Source organism: Bos javanicus, chromosome 1 (assembly GCF_032452875.1).
Source record: "Bos javanicus breed banteng chromosome 1, ARS-OSU_banteng_1.0, whole genome shotgun sequence".
NCBI lineage: Eukaryota > Metazoa > Chordata > Mammalia > Artiodactyla > Bovidae > Bos > Bos javanicus.
The window spans coordinates 129448582-129469136 of NC_083868.1; the positions used below are offsets into that span (position 1 = coordinate 129448582).

The window sequence follows — 20555 nt, forward strand, 5'->3', positions numbered from 1 at the left end:
ATGTGGATGCCTGGAGACACCAAACTTGCAGCAGCCCACAATGGTTTGTGACTCAGGGTCCAAGAAAGTGATACCAACAGTGTGTGCAGCTGGACAAGTGCAGAATACAGCAGAGCAACTGGGAGTCTTGGCTTTGAGATGGACCTGGATTTGAATCCTGGGTCCACCCTCCAGCTGTGTTTCCTTTGGGAACATACTCTATCTCTTTGGACCTCAGTGTTCTCATTTGTAAACAGGAGCCAAAGATATGAACAGTACCACTAATAGGATTGTTGTGAAAACTATGTAGTGATGAATTATCTCAAATTTCTATTGCTATGTAACAAACCACTCCAAAATTTAGTGCTCCAAGACTCCAAGACAGTAACAGTTCTTTATTTTCTTCATGAATCTGCAATTTGGGTGGGGCTCAAAAAGGGAGGCTCATCCCTGCTGTGTGCCACATTTGTGAGGCATTGGAGGGCCCACTTTCCAGATGGCTCACTCATACTCTCTACTGGCTGCTTGAGCTTCCTCACAACATGACAACCGGGTTCCAAGAAAAAGGGGGCCAAGAGAATAAAGGAGAAGTATATGACATTCTTATAATCTACTTAGCCTCTGAAGTCATATAGAAAGAATGTTGCCATATTCTGTTGGTTCAGGCAGTCCCAAAGGCCCACCCATCTTCCCAAGGAAGGGAACATGGACTCCACATCTCAGTGCAGATGTGGCAAGGTTCTAAAAGAGCACGTCAAGTGGAAGATACTTTACAAAATTCAATGTGCTATATGCAAGCTAAGCGGTTACCACAGTGTTGGTGTATGGTGAGTACACAGTGGGAGTTGGAATATTCTCTGACTAAAGCTTGGAGGTCTGCCAGGGCTGGGCTCTTGTTTCTGACTAATCTCAAGCAGTAGCTGAGCCCACAAGGACTCTGAGGGGTGTGGGAGAGGGTGTGTGGTACCTGGAGATGGGTCTCTGCAGGCCGAGTGGGAGCTCCACCTCCCTGGGCCGCCCACCCAAGGCAGGCCCCGCATGAGAGGCTGGAGTGTGGGTTGACGGGGAAAAGGACAGCCTCAGGGTGTTGGGAGTGATCCAGGGCTTCACCTTCAGCCCTATTGTACCCACCTCCAAAAGTCCCGGATAGACAGGTCTAAACACTGTGTCTAAACACAGCTGAAACTGCTTGTGCATGTGCGCTCAGCGTGGGAGCCTCCTTTGTGCTGGTTTACCACCCTAGTTACTCAGGATTTCTAGGCCCTCACAGGTGAACCCAGACCCCTATCTGCACAGGACCTGGAACTGGGAAACCCCCTCCAGGCGCCCAGAGGCTGTAAACATGATTCCCCTTTCTCCACGGAAGTCTGCCTGGAAATCAGCATTGGCAGACATCTCACCTGGGCTTGGGGATTTATTCCTGTATGACTTCAAGTTGACTGGAAGCTCCTCTGACGGCAGAGACTGTGCCTGATTCACAAAAGCTTCCTCCCTGGGAAGCATTTTTGTAGCTGTCTGTGTTGTATAAATGGAGTTGTGCTAGAGCGTCACACACACACATTCACACACACCACCCCTTGTCCTCAAAAGAGGAACCCCAGGTCATCTCATGCCACCTGAATTTCTACCGTGAGAGCACATTTATTTTGGTTAAATACCTGAAGACTCTACTTGTTTCCTATAGTATGCAAATAGCTTAGATTCCTTCTTCCCTCTCTCCTTTCTTTCTTGACCTGAGGATCCAAGGACAACATAGCAATAGTCTGGGGGAAACTGTATAAAACAAGACTCGTGTGAAGAACATGAAGTCAGGACTGGGGGAGAACCCAGCCTGCAAACTCGGTCTTTGCCAACCTTACAGTAAAACTGGCTCTGCACTCAGAAAATGAGCAGGGGGTCGGGGGTTGGGGTGTGTAGGAATCCTATCTGATAATGTGCAATGAGTCAGAAAAATCATCTTATTCTTTGACTCAGAGATCCCACTTATGGAATTACATTCCAGGAAAATTCAGAAGATAGGCTGTATCTATTAATATTTGTACAAAGGAATCTGTAGAAGCTGGTCAGTAATAATCCTCAACAGCCCATAGAATCAGAGCCACCCTCTGAGGGCTATATACAGCAGGCTCCGCCCTAGTGCCTGATGTATAATGTATTATATATTCAGTCCTCCAACAATCCTAGAGCCGAGAAGTACTCTTCTTTTTAACAGACAGGGACCCATGGTCCTGCCAGGGTCACACTCCTGGTTAACCATAGTCCAGGATTCAACTTCAGACCTCTGACTCCCAACTTTGTGTGGTTTACACAACAGGCCACCTCCTGCAATTGTCCCTAAACGCCTGGGACCGCAGGTGTTTAGAGTGACTGTGGGCTTTTAATTCCATAGACCACTGTGTAGCCATGAAGGTGATTGCTGTGAAGATAAATGGAAAGTGTTTATGGACAACTCATCCACAAGTTCCATAGATCTGCTTCTTAATCTCTCTCTCCCCTTTCCCCATCATCTGAGTATCTCTTGCCCGTAATAATAATAACAGTTAACATCTCTTACACTTAGTATGTGCCAGGCTCAGCACTTTCCATGGAGGATTTCATTTAATTACTCCAGTATCTTCACACCGATCTCCCTTCTACCATCCTTCACATTCTGGAAAGGGAAACGGGGATTTCCCTGGCAGTCCAGTGATTAAGACGCCGCACTTCCAATGCAGGGTGAAAGGGTTCAATCCCTGGTCAGGAAACTAAGATCTCACATGCTGTGTGGAATGGGCAAAAATTTAAAAAAAATAAAAAGAGAAATGGATCACGCTTCTACTCCCCAGCTCAAAAATCCGAAGAGTCTCCCCAGGGCTGATGGGCAAAATCCAGACAGCCTTCAGGACCTCAGAACATGGCAGCGCTTGCCTATCCAGCCCCACTCCCGCCTCACACCTTTCACTTAGCCCCATCCCACCATTCACACATACCATCCTCTTTTGCACCTCTTTGCGCTCTTCCCTGGGATAAGTCCCCTGCTTCCTCTCCCTGGGAGGATACTTACTCATGGTCAGGACCAGCCCAGGTTTATCTGCTCCACAGACCTCATTCTGACGCCCCATCCACCTTCATCCTCCCCTCTGCCTCCTTGTCCCTCTCCGCAGGTGCTGCCCCAGGGCGCCTGTGATGCTCAGTGCATTTGAGATGCTGAGCAGTGGGGCCCACACCTTTGTATCTCCAGTGCCTGGCACAACTAGCTCCAGTGTGTTTATGAAATGAGTATAAAAATAGTGGAACCTCAAACAGTATAGGTGTCGTCTTTCACCATATCTACGAGATCTACTTGCCATTAAAAACTAGCTAATGTGTGTTGGTATTAAGGATTCTAAACACTTTCTATGCACTAATTCTTTGAATCCTCACAATTCTATGATAAAGATGCCAAAATTCTTCCTAGATTGAGGGAAATATTAATAAGAAATGAATAGATATCATTTGTCTGAGATCAGGGAGCTAGCTGGTGGAGCCAGGATTTAGATCCAGGCTGTCTAACTTCAGGTTGTTACCAGAGAAAAATGGAAGCATTGTTATGTTAAGGGGTCAGGGCTCTGAGTTAATTTCTCTGTGAGACTTTTGCAATCTCAAATGCTGTGTCCCCCAGGGAAGCTGTGATGTCCTGGGATGGGATTGGCAGGGGAGGTGAGAGGTTTGGCTTCCATCTCATTCTCCCTGGCAGTGGAGGCTGCCCTGCTGGCCAAGATCTGCAGCTTCCAGGCTGAGGGTAGCTGTTCTTGGCCCTCCTCTAAACTCTTGCTTGTCCACAGTCCATTTCCCTTCAAGGCAGGGCCTGGCAGTCCGACTACATCATAATCAGTTCAGTTCATCTTTGGAGTCCCATCTCTGCCGCTTAACAAATTGGGTGTCATTTAGCAAGTTACTTCACCTTCCTTTGCCTTCACGTGTCTGTGAAATGGGAATAATTATCAAGTAAGGGATATCTGCTTCACAGTGAGGATTAGATGCAGGAAAGCCTGCAGTCAACTGCTCCATCAGTAGGAGCTGTTATCAGTAGCTCTCTCACTTTATAAACTGTGTCCTCCAGGAGACAAATTCTGCAGGTGGTATTGTGTGAAGAGACACCTGGCCACTTAGAGAAGAGCTAGCAGGTTACACGTGCAGAGGCTGGGCTGCAGGGGCACCTGCCTGTTTACACCCACTGAGAACAGGGGCATGGAGGGCAAGACCGAGAGCTAAGAAGAGTCCAGCTCTAAGACAGGTCCTTCCAAACCCTTCCAAACCCTTGTTTCATTTCCTCCTGATGGCTCTGTTCTGTGGCAGGACTCATTAGCCCCATTTTGCTGATGAAGAGTTCAAAAGGTAAATAGCTGGTGTCACCCAGCTAGAAAGAGGTGGAGATGGATTGGAGTCCAGACCAGCCTCTGTCCAAGGCTGTCATTGGGTCCCTTGCCAGTGCCCAGCTAGGTCAGACAAGTTGTTGTCTGATGGCCAGACCAGCCTCACACACAGTCTGCCGGGTTCAATGGGAATGGCATCCATGGGAGCAAGATGTTCCTGTGGAGAAATGGGCAGGCTGTGGGTTCAGAGTCAGGGAGACGTGGATGGAAACCATGACTCCTGCTCATTCTGGCTGTGTAGCGCCGGGCATGGCCCTAAGCACTCCAGGCTTCAGAAACTCAGAGCCCATGTCGTTCCAATGGCTAACCTGTTTCTATGAGGCTAATCTATGAAAGAACAAACTGCCACATTGCCTAGGATGAAAAAGTGAAAGTGTTAGTGACTCAATCGTGTCTGACTTATTGTGACCCCATGAACTATAGCCTGCCAGGCTCCTCTGTCCATGGAATTCTCCAGGCAAGAGTACTGGAGTGAGTAGACATTCCCTTCTCTAGGAGATCTTCCTGACTCAGGGATTGAACCTGGGTCTTCCGCATTGCAGGCAGATTCTTTACCATCTGAGCCACGAGGGAAGCCCCTTGCCTAGGACAGCTTGTCTGTAAAAGAAGAAAGGGGGATGTTCATTGCCTGAAAATTTATGAGTACCCCTAGAATGTTTTCTGCCATTTTATTTATTCTGTTGAGTCAACAAACAATACTGTGTGTTTCCTCTGCTCTAGATGCTAAGGTGGGGGCTGGTATCCTGCAGTGGATAAAAGTATAGACTCAAAGGAGTTCTTCGTCAAGACATCCTGACCTGCTTGACCTTCCCTGGTTACTGAGCTGCCATCTCTTATCTTCCGGGAATTGTTTATTTCTGTTTGCTTTGAAAGATAAACAGAAAAATAGAGGCCAGAAGTCCCCATGGAAGAGATGAGGCCTCCCCCGAGTAGGCTCTGCTCTTCTGGGCCTCTCTGAGCACCTTCTAGCAGGACAGCCCCTCCTTTATTCCACCCCCACTGCAGGTGGACTTGGGAATAGACCAATTCCTTGTACCTGCCCAAGTAGTAGAGCCAACTCTGCCTGCCAGATAGGCAAATATTTAGATTTTCTATTGTACCAGGTTTGGTGGGTTGGAGCCACAAAGTTGTGAAGTGAGAAAAAAGAGATGCTGGTACATTCTGGGGTTGGAGGTGCAGAGTTAGTCTCCCTGAGGGGTATCGTTCCAGAAGGGTCCAGCCAGGCAAAGCCCATTTGGAAGCCTCACTCATGCAACCCCCTGAGCTCCCTGCATCTGTACAGGCTATTCTCTTAGCCTGAAATTCCTTCATTCCTCTTTTCCAATTTCTGTTTCTTAACCTAACTGTTGCTGTTTTTTGGTGTCGATTCCAGCATCACCTCCTCCAGGAAGCCTTCCCTGATGGACCTCTCTCTCCACTTCAGAGTCTGATGAGGTGCCCTCCCACTTCCACAGTCACCATCACCTGCCTCTACCAGCACTTGCCGTTCTACAGGAATTCTCTGTTTGTCTTCAATAGTCTGTGAGCTCTTTAGAGCAGAATCTTCACCTTCCCTGCCTTCTGTTTCTAGCATGTGAGGCTGGTGTGCAACCTATCTCTGCTCAATGTTGTTCACTTACCCAGAAAAATGACAGTTGTTAGTCACTCAGTTGTGTCCAAGTCTGCAACCCCATAGACTGTAACCCACCAGGCTCCTCAGTCCATGGGATTCTCCAGGCAAGAACACTGGAGTGGATAGCCATTCTCTTCTCCAGGGGATCTTCCCAATCCAGGAATTGAACCCCGGTCTCTCTCATTGCCAGCAGATTCTTTATTGTCGGAGCCACCAGGGAAGCCCTTGATTACACAGAGCTGGGTTGCAAAACCTTAGTGTTCATTCAAGAGTCAGCTTATACTAGGGAAACGCAGAGCCCAGTAGCCAAGAGCATATGCTCTGAAGTTAAACCTCATCTCCCCACTTCATGACTGGGGGACCTTTTTTTAAAAGTTATCTATTATTTTTGGCTTCGTTAGCCCCTCTAGTTGTAGGGCTCTTTAGTTGTAGTGCACTGACTTAGTTGCTCCAGGGCATGTGGGATCTTAGTTCCCTGATCAGAGATCAAACCCATGTCCCCTGTATTGGAGGTGGACTCTTAACCACCAGACCACCAGGGAAGTCCCAATGGCTGAGTGACCGTAAAGCCTCAGTCTCTATATATGTAAATTGGGGAGAAGCATCACTGCCCCAGAGGCTTAGGGAATCAAATATGTTAATCAAATCAAACAAATCAGATATGTTGTCGCCAAGTCATGCCTGACTCTTCACAATCCCATGGACTGCATCACACTGGGCTTCTCTATCTCTCACCATCTCCCAAAGTTTGCCCAAGGTCATGTCCATTGAGTCAGTGATGCCATCCAACCATCTCATCCTCTGTCGCCTTCTTCCCCTTCTGTCCTCAATCTTTCTCAGCATCAGGTCTTTTCCAGTGAGTCAGTTGTTCACATGATGTGGCCAAAGTGTTGATATGACCCACACTTTAATACCCTGCCCAGCATGCAGTGAGTATTCAGTTCCTGATTTGCAGGGGGGCGGGGGGGGGCGGCGGTGATGATGATGGCAGTAATGACAGGATGCTATTACTTCCACAAGGAGGTACCCAGCAAACAGGACACAGGTGGCACTGGTGCTAGTTGGCATGTCTGCCTTCCCTCCAGGCTGAGCTGCTTCATGGCAGAGCTTGGGTCCAGTCCAGACTTCGGGCCATCCTCAGTACTGAGCCCCTGGAATGACTGAGCCCAGTTCCATGGGAACCCCATGACTTGCTCCAGCCTCACTCCCTCTTCCCCAGAACGGTGGCCTCACGGGACCTTGAGCTCTCTGATGGGTTGTTGTTTTAAAATTAATCCTGGGTACTTTCTGGAATTTTTAAGGACTTTTTAAAATGACTTGTCAAGATTTAACATTTTATTGTTTTGTTTGTCCTAAGATTCACGGTATCATTTGCTCTTGGCTTCTTCATGGTATTGGAATCACATTTGTTCATGCCCACGAAGGCCTACTGTGGCTTTATGGGTCTGTAGCTGTTGCTTCCGATGGCTTTTATGTACCTAATTACTTGTTCGTGTTTTAAGGTCTTATTAATCTAGTTTTAACCTGCTTTTAGAATGAATCGGCTTTTCCCCTGAATGTGCTAATTTTAAGTCATTGCCAGCCCCCTTGTAATGGATCAGAAGATCACCCAGCCTGGCCTCCTGGGCAGGGGAGCTCGTGGAGTCAGCCAGAAAGAAATGGGTTCAAGTGATGGCTCAACCCCTAACCCTGAGATGGCTTGGGCGGGTTACTTAACAAGCCTAATTTTGATCAGCTGTAAAGTTCCCAGTACCATAGCCAGCACTTGGCAGGTTCTCATTTACTTTCCCTGTCCTTCCTACCCTCCCACTTCCACATTTAACAGTACTAGAGTCTAAAAACATCCTCCTTGTTCCAGAAGCCCTCAAAAGGTGAAGCACCAAACTCCAGGGGGAATGGCCAATTTGTATCTTTTTTTTTTTAATCCTAATTTTATTTTTATTTATTTTATTTTTTACAATGGTTTTTTTTTTTAAACTTTACAATATTGTATTAGTTTTGCCAAACATCAAAATGAATCCACCACAGGTATACCTGTGTTCCCCATCCTGAACCCTCCTCCCTCCCCCCTCCCCATACCCTCCCTCTGGGTCGTCCCAGTGCACCAGCCCCAAGCATCCAGTATCGTGCATCGAACCTGGACTGGCGACTCATTTCGCATCATGTATAGAAAGTGTCTGGTCACTGTCTGGATTTTCAATTTTCCCCTTAAATTTAAAGAGCACAGGCTTTGGAGGGCTCTGGCCTTTGCAGGCAGAACCAATCGTGGACAAGACCTCCCCTCTTAGGACTTGGCTGTGGAACCACAGAAGCAATCAGGTCCAGCCCGAGGCCTCCAAGCAGAGGCCCCCCAGAGCTGGGAGGGCGAGTGCAGAAGGACCACTGAGCCATCATCCCCGTGATTGTGGGAGTGGATGTTTGGGGCTCTAAGGATCGTTATAAATCCTTGGCAGCTAAGTTCACTGTCTGTGGTTTATGCCAGGTCACTGGCTCCATTTAGTGGGAATGGTCTGTCACTCACCGTACAGGTCACTCAGACGGAGTGAGAGGCCTCAAGGCATCCTTGGAACCAGCTACCTCAGGCTGCTGGTGGGACCTGGGTTTTCTATGTCACCTCCACGCCAGCTCGGGTTTCTAAGTGGTCAGGGGAGCTGGATAATGACTTTTGAAGTGGCAGTCCCCCATCAGAGGACTGACTGTCCTCACTCATCTTTTGGTGCATGTGTTTCTGGGAAACACTGCTGGGAAAGCTGCTGACAAGGACAAAGTGTTGGGGGTTATTAGTTTTTAATAGAAAAGTTGGACCGGCTTTGCTTTATAACCAGCCGCCTTGAGCTGCAGCTCGTTTGCAGACTTCAGATGGTCTGTGAGGATTACTGTTAGGAGGGGAGCTGAAGGTGGCCATACGTTCCCCTTGTCCTTGACTTGTCTGGGCTTCAGTTCCAAGGTGGGGCCCCAGAGCCCATGGTGCAGGGGTTGGGGGGGACAGCACACTGTCTCTGTGATCTGTACCATACCCACCTCAGCTCCCACTGGCACCTGCCTTCCTGTGCCTCTTAAAAAGCACCAGGAACATCCTCTTGCCTAAAAGTGCCCCCACTAGACCCTGATTACAGGATTAAGCCATGATGAGTGTCCAAGCTAGGAAATTGAATTGAATGACCTCTTAAAGACCCTTTCAGATCTGCATTCACAGTGCAAGCTGAGCCTCATTCCAGACTTGGCCTGATGTGCCAAAGGTGGCTGCTCACCGCAGAGGGAGGTCACAGAAGTCCTTGGGTTCCGGGAAAGGTTGTTATCATAAGCTGTTTTGTGTCATAGAAAAACAAGCAACCATTGTTTGTTACCCACCCATTTCCCAACATTCTTTCCTTCTGTCCTCTTATGCGTTTGTAGATGATCACCCTCCTCCCTGACTCCCCACCCCTTTTCTGTTCTTAGGACAAATCTGTTCCTCTGGGAAATGGCTGGTTTATTCCTACAGGATAAAAAGCTTAAAAAAGAAAAATCCATGTCCACCAAGTATGAACAGGGAACAGCAAAGTGGGAGAACTCAATCGCATTTTCAGAGCCACTGCAGCTGTCAGTGGGGAGTCTCCAAATAGGTCTTCTACTTAAACAAAGACTAATTAAATTTTAGGGGAAGCAGACATCAGAAGGCTTCCGGGCACCCGAGTCAGCAGGCAGCCCTGCAGGGTCTCCTCTTGGATCCAAGTCTTCTGGAAGGGAAGGTGCTTCTGAAACATTTAGCCATGGTAACTAGCTTGTCCATCACTTCTCTAATCTCCAACTTTAAAAAGAAAGGCTTAAACAAAAAAAGAAACAAATGCTTTAGTTATTGTTCAACTTTGACAAGCAAATCCCACCCTTATCTAAGTTTTGGATGTCATGATCACCATTACCTAGGACCCCATACACAGGCCCTATGCATTTTATGTATATCTTCTCTCATCCTCAGCATAAACTGGTAAAGTGGGTCTTGTCGTTATCCAAAGCCACTTAACAAACCACCCCAAAATATAATACGTTAAAACAACCACCATTTACTCCCTACTCATGGTTTTGTGGATTGATTGGGTATTCGCAGCTTCATGTGAGTGCATTTAGCTGAAGGCTCGGTTGAGGAGCCTCAGTTCTCCTACAGTGATCACTTTTTCTCATCCTCTGGAGAGAATCATGCGGTCTTCACTCCAATAGAAGAGCCTCAGTTCAGTTCAGTCGCTCAGTCGTGTCTGACTCTGTGACCCCATGGACTGCAGCATGCCAGACTTCCCTGTCCATCGCCAACTCCCAGAGTTTATTCAAACTCATGTCCATTTCAGTGATGCCATCCAACCATCTCAGCATCTGTTATCCCCTTCTCCTCCTGCCTTCAATCTTTCCCAGCATCAGGGTCTTTTCCAGTGAGTCAGTTCTTCGCATCAGGTGGCCAAAGTATTGGAGTTTCAGCTTCAGCATCAGTCCTTCCAATGAATATTCAGGACTGATCTGCTTTAGGATGGACTGGCTGGATCTCCTTGCAGTCCAAGGGACTCTCAAGAGTCTTCTCCAACGCCACAATTCAAAAGCATCAAATCTCTGGCACTCAGCTTTCTTTACAGACCGACTCTCACATCCATTCATGACTACTGGAAAAACCATAGCCTTGACTAGAGGTATCTTTGTTGTTGGCAAAGTGATGTCTCTGCTTTTTAATATGCTGTCTAGGTTGGTCATAACTTTTCTTCCAAGGAGCAAGTGTCTTTTAATTTCATGGCTGCAGTCACCATCTACAGTGATTTTGGAGCACAAGAAAATAAAGTCTGTCACTGTTTCCCCATCTATTTGCCATGAAGTGATGGGACCAGATGCCATGTAGAATAGCCTGCACTTCCTTAAAGCACAACAGCTCCATCCCAAGAGGGAGGATCCTGAGATGATGAGCCCCCAGTGAGCCCCCCGGGCTTCTGAAAGCACTGTTTGTATTGTGCTTCCTGCTGTCCCATTGGCCAAAGCAACTCACACCACCAAGGCCAGAATCAGTGTGGGAGGGGGCTTCCCAAGGGTGTGAACGTCATATGACCCACTGGGGATCCTGATGGAACAGTGCCACAGAAGGTACTGTGAATCCCTCTTTTGTAGATGAGGGCCTGAGGCTCAGAGAGGTTCCTTCTGTTGCCCAAGGTCATTCCCACAGCTCGGGACAGAGGGTCCAGGTCTGTTGACTCCAGGGAATGTGTTCTTTGCTGACAATACTGGGTCAACCTGATACAGCATAGGAGGGAGACAGATACCAAGAGCTGAGCTTCCCAGCCTCTTTAACCCAGAGGACGGCCCAGCAGGCTCCCTGGCCCCTTGGTGAGTGTTCCACCAGCAGACCAGAGCCATGGGGCTGTGTGAGGGCAAAGGCAGCGTCAGGAGGCATTGAAGACATGAACCAGGCCACAGTCCCAGTTATAGTGCAGGGTTATGACCCTGTCTACCTCCCCCTCCTTCAGCACTGACTCTGTTTGGAATGCCTTCCCACTTTAGAAAGCTAGTCATATTTCCTTGAGAATGAGGGCCCTCCTGCCTCTGTGCTTCCCCTGACGCCAGCGCCTATAACACTGAGCTATAACCACCTGGCATGTCACTGTCCCTCCTTCTCTGTGGTGGTCTCTTAGGGGCATGGGTCTTCAGGACCCAACTCTGGCTCCCAGCACCTACACCCAGCAATGGTTGGGCTGAACTGAAGAGTGTTCCTTCTGGGGATGCTCAGAGTCTTAGCATAATGTCCATGTTTTCTCTGCAGCCCCTCAAAATTTACCAGACATCTGCTGGGCGCCCTGCATGGGCTGGGAAACGAAGGCACTGCGTCATGTAAGGCCCATGTTCCAGCCCAGGTTCTTTTCCTCATTAGCTGGGTGACACTGAGAAAATCACCTAACCTCTCTGAGCTCAGCCTCTCTGTATCTTCAATATAGACGAGAACTGGTCTCTTTTCTGCCTAACTCACCCAGGGTCAAGAGTCAACAGGAATTCTAGGCTGAGAAAGTACCTCCTGTGGAGACTGACATAGCATTTGTGTGTTTGGGATCCTTCTCTTTGAGGGTCTGATTTGTAGGGCTCTAACAAAGAGTTCTCTACACTCCAAGAGCCTTCTACTCCCTGAATCCCTAGGTCTATCATGAAGCCTGAAATTGCACCATCCATCATTCTTTTGATAAGGTATTTTTATTATCTATATCCAAATGGTCCCTGTTAAAAGATGCCAAATGATCTGGAAAGGGTAATGTGTTAGCACCGGAGCAAAGCCTGCTTTACCATTAATGAACATCTCTTTCAAGCTCGTTCTCTGACATTGATGTTGGAAGGGAAGCAGGTGTGAGCCTTCTGGAGATCAAGGTGGTGATATATATCAAAAACCCTAAAAGTATGCTCACTCTTTTATGCAAGTCTTTTTGCCTCAGAATTTATTCTAACAAAATATTGTGTTCAAAACTATGTACGGAAGTCTTATTTATAGTAGCACAGAATTATAAATAACCTAAATGTCCAAGAATAGGTAACAGGTTAAATAATGGTGCATGTACAAGGAAATACTGCCAGGACTGCCTTCCATGGGCCTGCAATCAGGGGAGCTCCACAGGCTTCTGTTCCCAGAAGGGCCCCTCCCTTGGTTTAATGCTCTGCTGTCACTGTCTTAAAATTCTTGCATGCTTGCTAAGTCTCTTCAGTTGTGTCTGACTCTTTGCAACCCCAGGACTGTAGCCTGCCAGGCTCCTCTGCCCATGGGGATTCTCCAGGCAAGAATACTGGAGTGGGTTGCCATGCCTTCCTCCAGGGGATATTCCCAACCCAGGGATCTTACATCTGCATTGGCAGGCAGGTTCTTTACCATCCTTTACCATCCTTAATCATTTTTTATAAAGGAGTATTCATTTTCAATTTTTCCTGGCTGGGCCTTACAAATTATGTGTCCATTTCCTAAATATTACATAACAATTAAAATAATGCTTATGGAGAATATTTGTCAAAGTGGAAAATTGCTTCTATTAAATGAAGAAACAGGTACGAAACCATATATGATGCAACCCTGAACCTTATGTCTCTGTATCTTATGTCTCCTGCATTGGCAGGAGGGTTCTTTACCACTTGGGAAGCCCACTGTTTTAAAAACAAAAACATTATACATAGAGATCCTGGCAGGTTACAGTCCATGGGGTTGCAAAGAGTGGAACACAACTGAGCGACTAATTCTTTCAACTTTCATACATAGAGAAAAAAGGACTGGACAGAAATGCACCAAAATGTGAGAGTAATTATCTCTGAAGAAGCAAGATTACAATATTATTTTTATTACTGTGATCTTTTTTGAGCATTTCTTGCATTTTATAGGACGGAGGGTAGGAATACGCTCCTTGGCTCGAATGTTTCCAGTAGAGACAGACGTGTATTTCTTGTAACTGAGCATCACGGTTCTTTCTTGGCCTCTGGGTGCATCTGGAGCCCTCTGTATGCATCTGTATGCAGGGGAGGCTTCTGAATAAACATGAAGAGCAGCTCAGTTGATGAGGAGGCCAAGTGTTCTTATGAGCTCCTTGAAGTTGATTTCAGTCCCCACTTCCCTTCACAGGCTGGTGTGCACAAGGCGCTCAGCAAAGGGTCATCCTGTCTGTGGCTTGAGGTCATTGGTAGCCTTTACCCTACACCCACCTTCTCAGACGTTCACTTCATTCTGCTCTGACTTGGAGGTGGGACCTTCCCTCTGGCTTGGGGCTGGACATGTGCCCCAAGTGATTTCTGGACCAGGGAAAGAAGCCGCTCTCACCCCAAGTCCTCCCATATCCCTCCCGCTCTGGGCTCCGGGAGCAGAGGGCAGCTTGATTCCTGGGCGGAGCTGGGGACACACCGGCTCCACCTGTCCCCCTTGTGCCCGCCTCTCACGGCAGGCTTCATCCCAACAGTAGGGGGCACTAGAGATCAGCAAACCCAGGCTGGAGACTGGGGGGTGGAGTAGGAAGGGGCAGGTGGTCCTCCTGTAGGGAGTGCACCCCTCACTCCACACCCACTTCCCAGATTCCTCCTGCTCTCCTAAATCCTTTTCAGGCAATTGCTAACCGTCTCAGCTGAGCAGGGCAGGAACACAAGAATCCTAGAAGCTTACCTCTGTGAAGCCAAGGCTTCTTGAGTTCATGGCCTCTGACTGCCTCATATGACAAATGAGGACACTGGGGCTCAGAGAAGTGATGGACTTGCTCAGAGCCTCACAATGAAGGGACGCATGGGGTTCTAACCTCTCCATGGGGTAGGGCAGAGCTCAATGGACCGGAGGTGGGCAGCTGCAGATACAGGATAAGCCCACTGCACACAGGTCCCAGTCTAGCCCATGGGCTTCTGGGCTGTCTCCCGTCTAAATTCCAGCACTCCCAGCTCTGTATTTCTGGGTAGGTCCAGGTGCAGAGACTGGGCCTCCTCCTGCTGTCTGTCTGGCCATCAGCACACCCAGTACCTGTGGTGGCACACGAGGCTCAGGGAAAATGTGAGAGCTCAAAGGTGGGGCAGGGGGTAGGGGGTGGCGGCCTGACCGGAAGGGCAGACAAGTTGCTTCCTCCTCTTTCCCCACCGCGGTCCCCTGGAACCTGGAACCGGACACGGAACCGTCTTGAGGAGCTTCCTGAGCATGCTCCACGTCCGTGCCCGCCCCAGGCCCATTCTCAGCCTTTGCACTGTCAGCCCCACCCCAGTGACTTTTTCTCTCCTAATTACCCATTTACATTTATGAAGGTTTTTGTAAATTTTAAAACTGATTTGCATGTGATGGGCAAGGAGCACAAGGCTGTAGATTTCTCTAATGAAACTGACTTGAGCACACCCTGGATTCTCAAGGTTGGGGCTGCCCCTACCCCAAAGCCCAGGGGCTGCTGGCTCCAGAATAACAACTGTATTTTTTGCCTCGGTAGACCACGGTGAGCTGGGATGGGGACAAGCTCGAGTGTGTACAGAAGGGCGAGAAGGAGGGACGTGGCTGGACCCAGTGGATTGAGGGTGACGAGCTGCACCTGGTAGGTTCTGGAGGTTGGGAAGGTGGGTGGGTAAGCCACGCTGGACCCCACAGGTCCTGGTCATGTTGGGGCCTGGGTGGACTTTGGAAGAATGCACCATGTCTGGGCCTTGGCTTTGCTCTGACACTTCTCTTCCAAGGCCCTGGAGAAGATGCTTGAGTGATTTGAAGAACAGAGCAATGTGTTTAAGGTCTGGGCTGACCCAATTGTCCAATCAGAGGGAGGTGAGGACATGCATCTGCTAACCATCAGATGTGGACCCAAGCTCTTTAGCATTCCATATCTCTTTTCCATTGTCTCATCAACCATATGGCCAGGTACTGTTATGGTTCTTATTTTGGAGAAGACGTGGAGGCTCACATCCCAGTAACACAGCTAGAAGATGACAGAACTTACATGTGCTCCCAAATGATACCCGTTTTCACCATGCCAAATTGTGGCTAGCCAGAACCAGGGTGACTTCTCTAAGCTTCTCAAGACATGATCTTGTTACTCTAAAACTAGGTTCACCTCTTGGTGGGTGTCAAGCCCAAAGATACAACCAAGCCACAGATTGGGAGAAGGAAGCATTTATTACTTGCAGCAAGTAAGAAGAACACTGGGCATTTTTCTGAAAGCCATGTCTTTCCAAACACCAAAATTGGGGAAGTTTTAAGCCAAGGGCTCATACGTATTCATGAAGGGACTTGAGCAGAGGAGAATTCAGCATTGAGATGGGGCAAAGGTCAACAGAGTCCAAGCTTTAATTGATGGAAGTCACAAGGGTCAGAAAATGTCCATCATTCACCTCAGTGGGGGCTTTAGTTCCTTCAGAACCCAGAGATTGGTCATGTGTATCCCTTGAGAAGAAACTCAGCCCCTGTTTTATCACAGTTCCTTGACTGCTTTTCCTTGATTCCTGCATTTCTTCACTTCCCTTAAGATCATTACTTACTCAGACCTGTTCGAGGGCAGGCATTAGATCACAAAGTGGCTTCAGTCAAAAATGGTTTCTTTTATGTCCAAGGACCCCCTACCCTATCTGCTCACAGTCTCAACAGTCTGGGTCAGGAGAGGAGAAGCCTTTCTTGGCTCAGGTGTGGGCCCCTCCCTCACCCTGTCCTCCAGCCTGGGACCGCTGGTTAAAGCCACGTCTATGCTATCATTATCGGGAAAAAGCACATCCATATCCAGAGTAGGTGCCTTAGCCCCTGGGAGTCTAAAATACCACCTACCCTCTGAGCAGAGACCTCGCATCACTCCTGCTCCCTTGGAACTCTGTGTTCCGAGAAAGGAGACACGTACAGGTGACCAGGGTTCTATTCTGACTCACCAGGTACTTTTGGGAGGTGCTTTCTTTCTGTCAACCTCATCTGGAAAACACCATCCTACCACAAAGGGCTTCTGCCGAGATCAGGGTCTGTAGGAGCTTCAAGACATGTGTGCACTAAGAAGAGGCACCAGGTCATCATATTCAGAGGCAGCTTACAGCCTGGGCTGCAGTGCCTGACCTTGAACCAGTCTCCTTCTTGAGCCTCCACTTCCCCAGCTGCAGAGCAACCAGGGTGGGTTATGTGATCTTCATTAGCCCTTTCAGCTCAAAAGTTCCATGACTTTTTGCCAGAGGTTACAAAGTAGGGACCACAGGTATCTTTTATTTGGCCATCCATGGGCCTTACACTTTTTCAGCTAACAACTTAAAAATTAGGAGATGTTACATAAATATTCAAGTTTCCAGCCTCCTATCAAAAAAAAAAAAAAAAAAAAACAACCTTGGAAAGTGTAGAAACACTGTGCTGTCGTTCTCTCTGGCGACATTCAGCAGGGGCTGCCCTGCTGCATTTTAGTACAACCTGGGAGCTTTTAATATAGCAATTCCAGGACTCCACCCACTGAAATGCTGATATAACCAGTCTAACCTGGGACCCAGGCATTTTTCAAACTCCCCAGGTAACTCCAGTGTGCAGCTGGAGCTTGGAACCACCATGCCAGTTTGCAACCCTGGTCTCAGTGACCTGTTGAGCCCTTTAGGGGTTAAGCCTTGCTTCTGGCCCTGATTTCTTTCAAATCTGTGCACAGTCTCTGACCTGGGCTCAGACCTGGTGTTTTTAAAGCCTTTTGGCTCCTGCAGGGTAGTAGGAGGAAGGAGGCATCCGAGGGTCCTGTTGATCAGCTCTGAGCCACATCTGTCTCCAGCCAGCTCTATCTAGAGGGCATAGCCAAGACTGATGTCCCCTGACCCAGGTCATCTAACTCTTCAAGGAATTGTCTCATTCAGACCAACTCATGAGGAAAAAATAGCAGTCACAGAGTATTTTCAGAGTTCCTGCCCCTGGACATGCTGAGCCTCAAGTGTGACCTTGCTTTGGCCAATAACAAGAATCTGTTTTTGTTTCAGGAGATGAGAGTGGAGGGTGTGGTCTGCAAGCAAGTATTCAAAAAGGTGAATTGAAGCTTGAGCAGATCTTGGTCTCTAGGAATGAGTGACATGACGGGGGCACCGGGGTCCCCCCCTTTCTGCACAGCATGGGGCAGAGATGCTTGGCTACCCCCACCTGTTAGCAGAGTCTGTCTCTTGGTATTGTCTCTTTTCCTTTTCTTCAAACGAAGCCATCCCAATAAAAGTGGTTTCTGCTTGAGATGTCTGTTTTGGGGAAGCTTCAAAACCCCACTGTGCTCACATTTTCTCTGAAGGCTTCTGAAGCTGACTTCTCTTAATGCCAGCCCAGAGCAGAAGTGAAAAATTCAGCCACATGCCTGCAGGTTTAGTCCTGAGGTTAACCTATGTGGTCTCTCCCTGGGGCATAGGCTTGGGTTTGAGATGGGTGGCCTGACATTCAACTGTCTATGTGCCAAATACCTACCATGTCACGTGTCCAGTGTGGGCCAAGGTGTAGTGAGTGCCACGGAAGAAGGCCAGGATGCCCTTTGCCTGGGAACTTATAGCCTTGTGAATAAGAACCAGCCAACAGTGACTTCGTGACTGCACTTACAAGTGTACAGGAGACGCTCCAAAAATTATTTGTAAATGAAATGGAGCTGGATAGGATTTTCAGCTCAAAGCTAGAATGAGGTGAACATTAATGAAAGGCTGTTAGCAATTGGATTTGATTCTAGAGGTGTCAGAAACACACTCCTCACCACCCCAAAACCATCCCCACCTCATCTGTGGGCTAATGCAAAGCCATCTTCTTCACTGTTAGAGATGAGGTATAACTTGCAAATCCCCCTGGAAGACAAAAAGCAGTCTCATGTTCTCACTAAAGTGTAAATGACTGTTAGCTGCACCTTTGCATTAAGAAACAGGGAACAGTGAGGGAATGGGAGCTAAGGGATAGGAAGAACCACTGGGAAGGGAGAAACTCACTCATGACCCTCAACATCAAGCTAGCCCAGGCTGGGCCCTGCCCCTTGGGAGGAGCACTGTGTTAGGAGTCAGATGACCTGAGTTGGAATGCCAGTACCACCACTCACAGGGCCACCATACCTCTCTGGACCTCACTTCTGTAGTCAGAAACCCACAACAATAATCTCCCTCTTCCTGCACAGGAAGGTCATGAAGCTTATCATGCATGTAAAACTTGTGGACTGCCCAGCACTAGACCAGTGGCTCTCAGACTGGGCTAAACCTTACACCCACCTAAGAAACTTTGAAAATTTCCCATCCCCAAGCCACTCTCCAGAACCAACTACATCAGAATGTCTCCAGGTGAGACCCAGGCATCAGTATTTTTTTTTCAAGCTCCCCAAGTGATATTAGTATGCCACTGGAATTGAGAATCACTGCCCGAACTGGGTGTTTCTAACCTGGGGGTAATCCAACCCCAACTCAGGAGCATTTGGTAATGTCTGGAGACATCCTTGATTTCACAGCTTAGGTTGTGGGTGCTGCTGGCAACTATTTGGATAGAGGCCAGTGTGTGTGTATTAGTTACTCAGTCGGGTCTGACTCTTTTGTGACCCCGTGGACTGCAGCCTGCCAGGCTCCTCTGTCCATGGGATTTTCCAGGCAAGAATACTGGCGTGGGTTGCCATTTCCTTCTCCAGGGGATCATCCCAACCCAGGGATCGAACCCAGGTCTCCTGCATTTCATGCAGATTCTTTACCATCTGAGCCACAAAGGAAGTGGACAGGGATGCCTCTAAATATCTTTCAATGTCCAGGAAAGCCCCCACAATGAAGAATTACCAAGCCCAATGTGTCCACAGTGGCAAGATTGAGAAGCCCTGACCTAGAAAAACATAAGAAATGTTTGTTTTTTGATTATTGAGGTTATTTCCCTAACCCAGACCAAGGACATGAAAGTCCAGAATGGCCTAAGACTCTAAAGACCCCTTTACATTTGTAGCCTTGGTCTTTGTCCTTGAGGGTATAGAACTCAAAGACCAAGATTCTTGTAAAGACCATCCATTCATTCATCACATGAATGTTGCATGAATGCTCAGTCCTTCAGTTTGCGACACTATGGACTATCCTGCCAGGCTCCTCTGTCCATGGAGCTTTTCAGGCAAGAATACTGAAGTGGGTTGCCATTTCCTTCTCCAGGAGATCTTCCCGATCCAGGGCTTGAACCTTACTCTCCTGCTTTGGGAGGCAGATTCTTTACTGCTGGCACCACCTGGGAAACCTCACCAATGCTTAATAAAGATCTGTTAAGCAGCAGGCACTGAGCAAACACTACACCTGTTGGGTCACCAGGCATTCCCATCCCATCCCTGGTAACTGAGATCCCATCAGACTTCCGCTCTCAATACATAAATGCCTCACTCGACCATTAGGTTCTGAATGGGGGTGGTCTCAATGGTGTGGCCCTACTGGTGTGAGTGTGATGTACAGAGACTCCCGGGAGTCTCTGTTCCCCAGGGGAGACTCAGTCCCACTCACTGATTAGCTTGAATATCAAGACCTATTTCACTGGGCAGTGGGAGCCACAGGAGGTTTCTGAGTAGGAGAGTGGCAAGATCCATCTTTTAGCAGAACTAATCTGGTAGCCATTCTCTCCAAAGTAAGAAGAGAAAAGGTGAGGAATAGCAGTTGGAGTTTAGCACAGGGCAGTCACATTTAATTGAAATTCACTTCACATGAGATTAATCTTTCCAAAGAAGTACATGTCAAGTGGGAGGGATGTTTCTTACTGTACATAAATCTATCACCACAGAAGCAGGCTTTGGGCTTTTAACTGCTACTTTCCGGTTGGAAAAGCCATTTCCGATGGCTTGCAAAGGGCTTGCTCCTAAATTGGCAGCAGTGTGTATCACAGTGCTTGCTCAGCCCTCTTTGAGGCATTTTAGTACTTCTCACTTTCAATACAAAGCTATTGATGTTGGCTCCATCTTGGGAACACTGCCGCCAGCTCCACCACCTAATTGACACTTGGATGGCATTGTTACCAGATATAAAAAAGATTTTCAGTTCTAACAACAGTGGTTGATCACATAATCGGGCTCTAGGAATGGATTCACTCACTGATCTTCCAAAGAATGGCAGCAATACTGTGATACCCACAGGACGATAAAGGGTGGAGGCTACCTATTTATCGGCTCACTTGGTGCCACGAGGCTTTGGAA

The 20555-nt window shown here is 48.1% G+C and overlaps 1 pseudogene; it reads left to right on the forward strand.

Annotated features, from left to right (window-relative positions):
- Positions 1 to 17626, forward strand: part of LOC133249621 (uncharacterized) — a 171031-nt pseudogene extending 153405 nt beyond the window's left edge.
- Positions 17627 to 20555: the final 2929 nt, after the last annotated feature.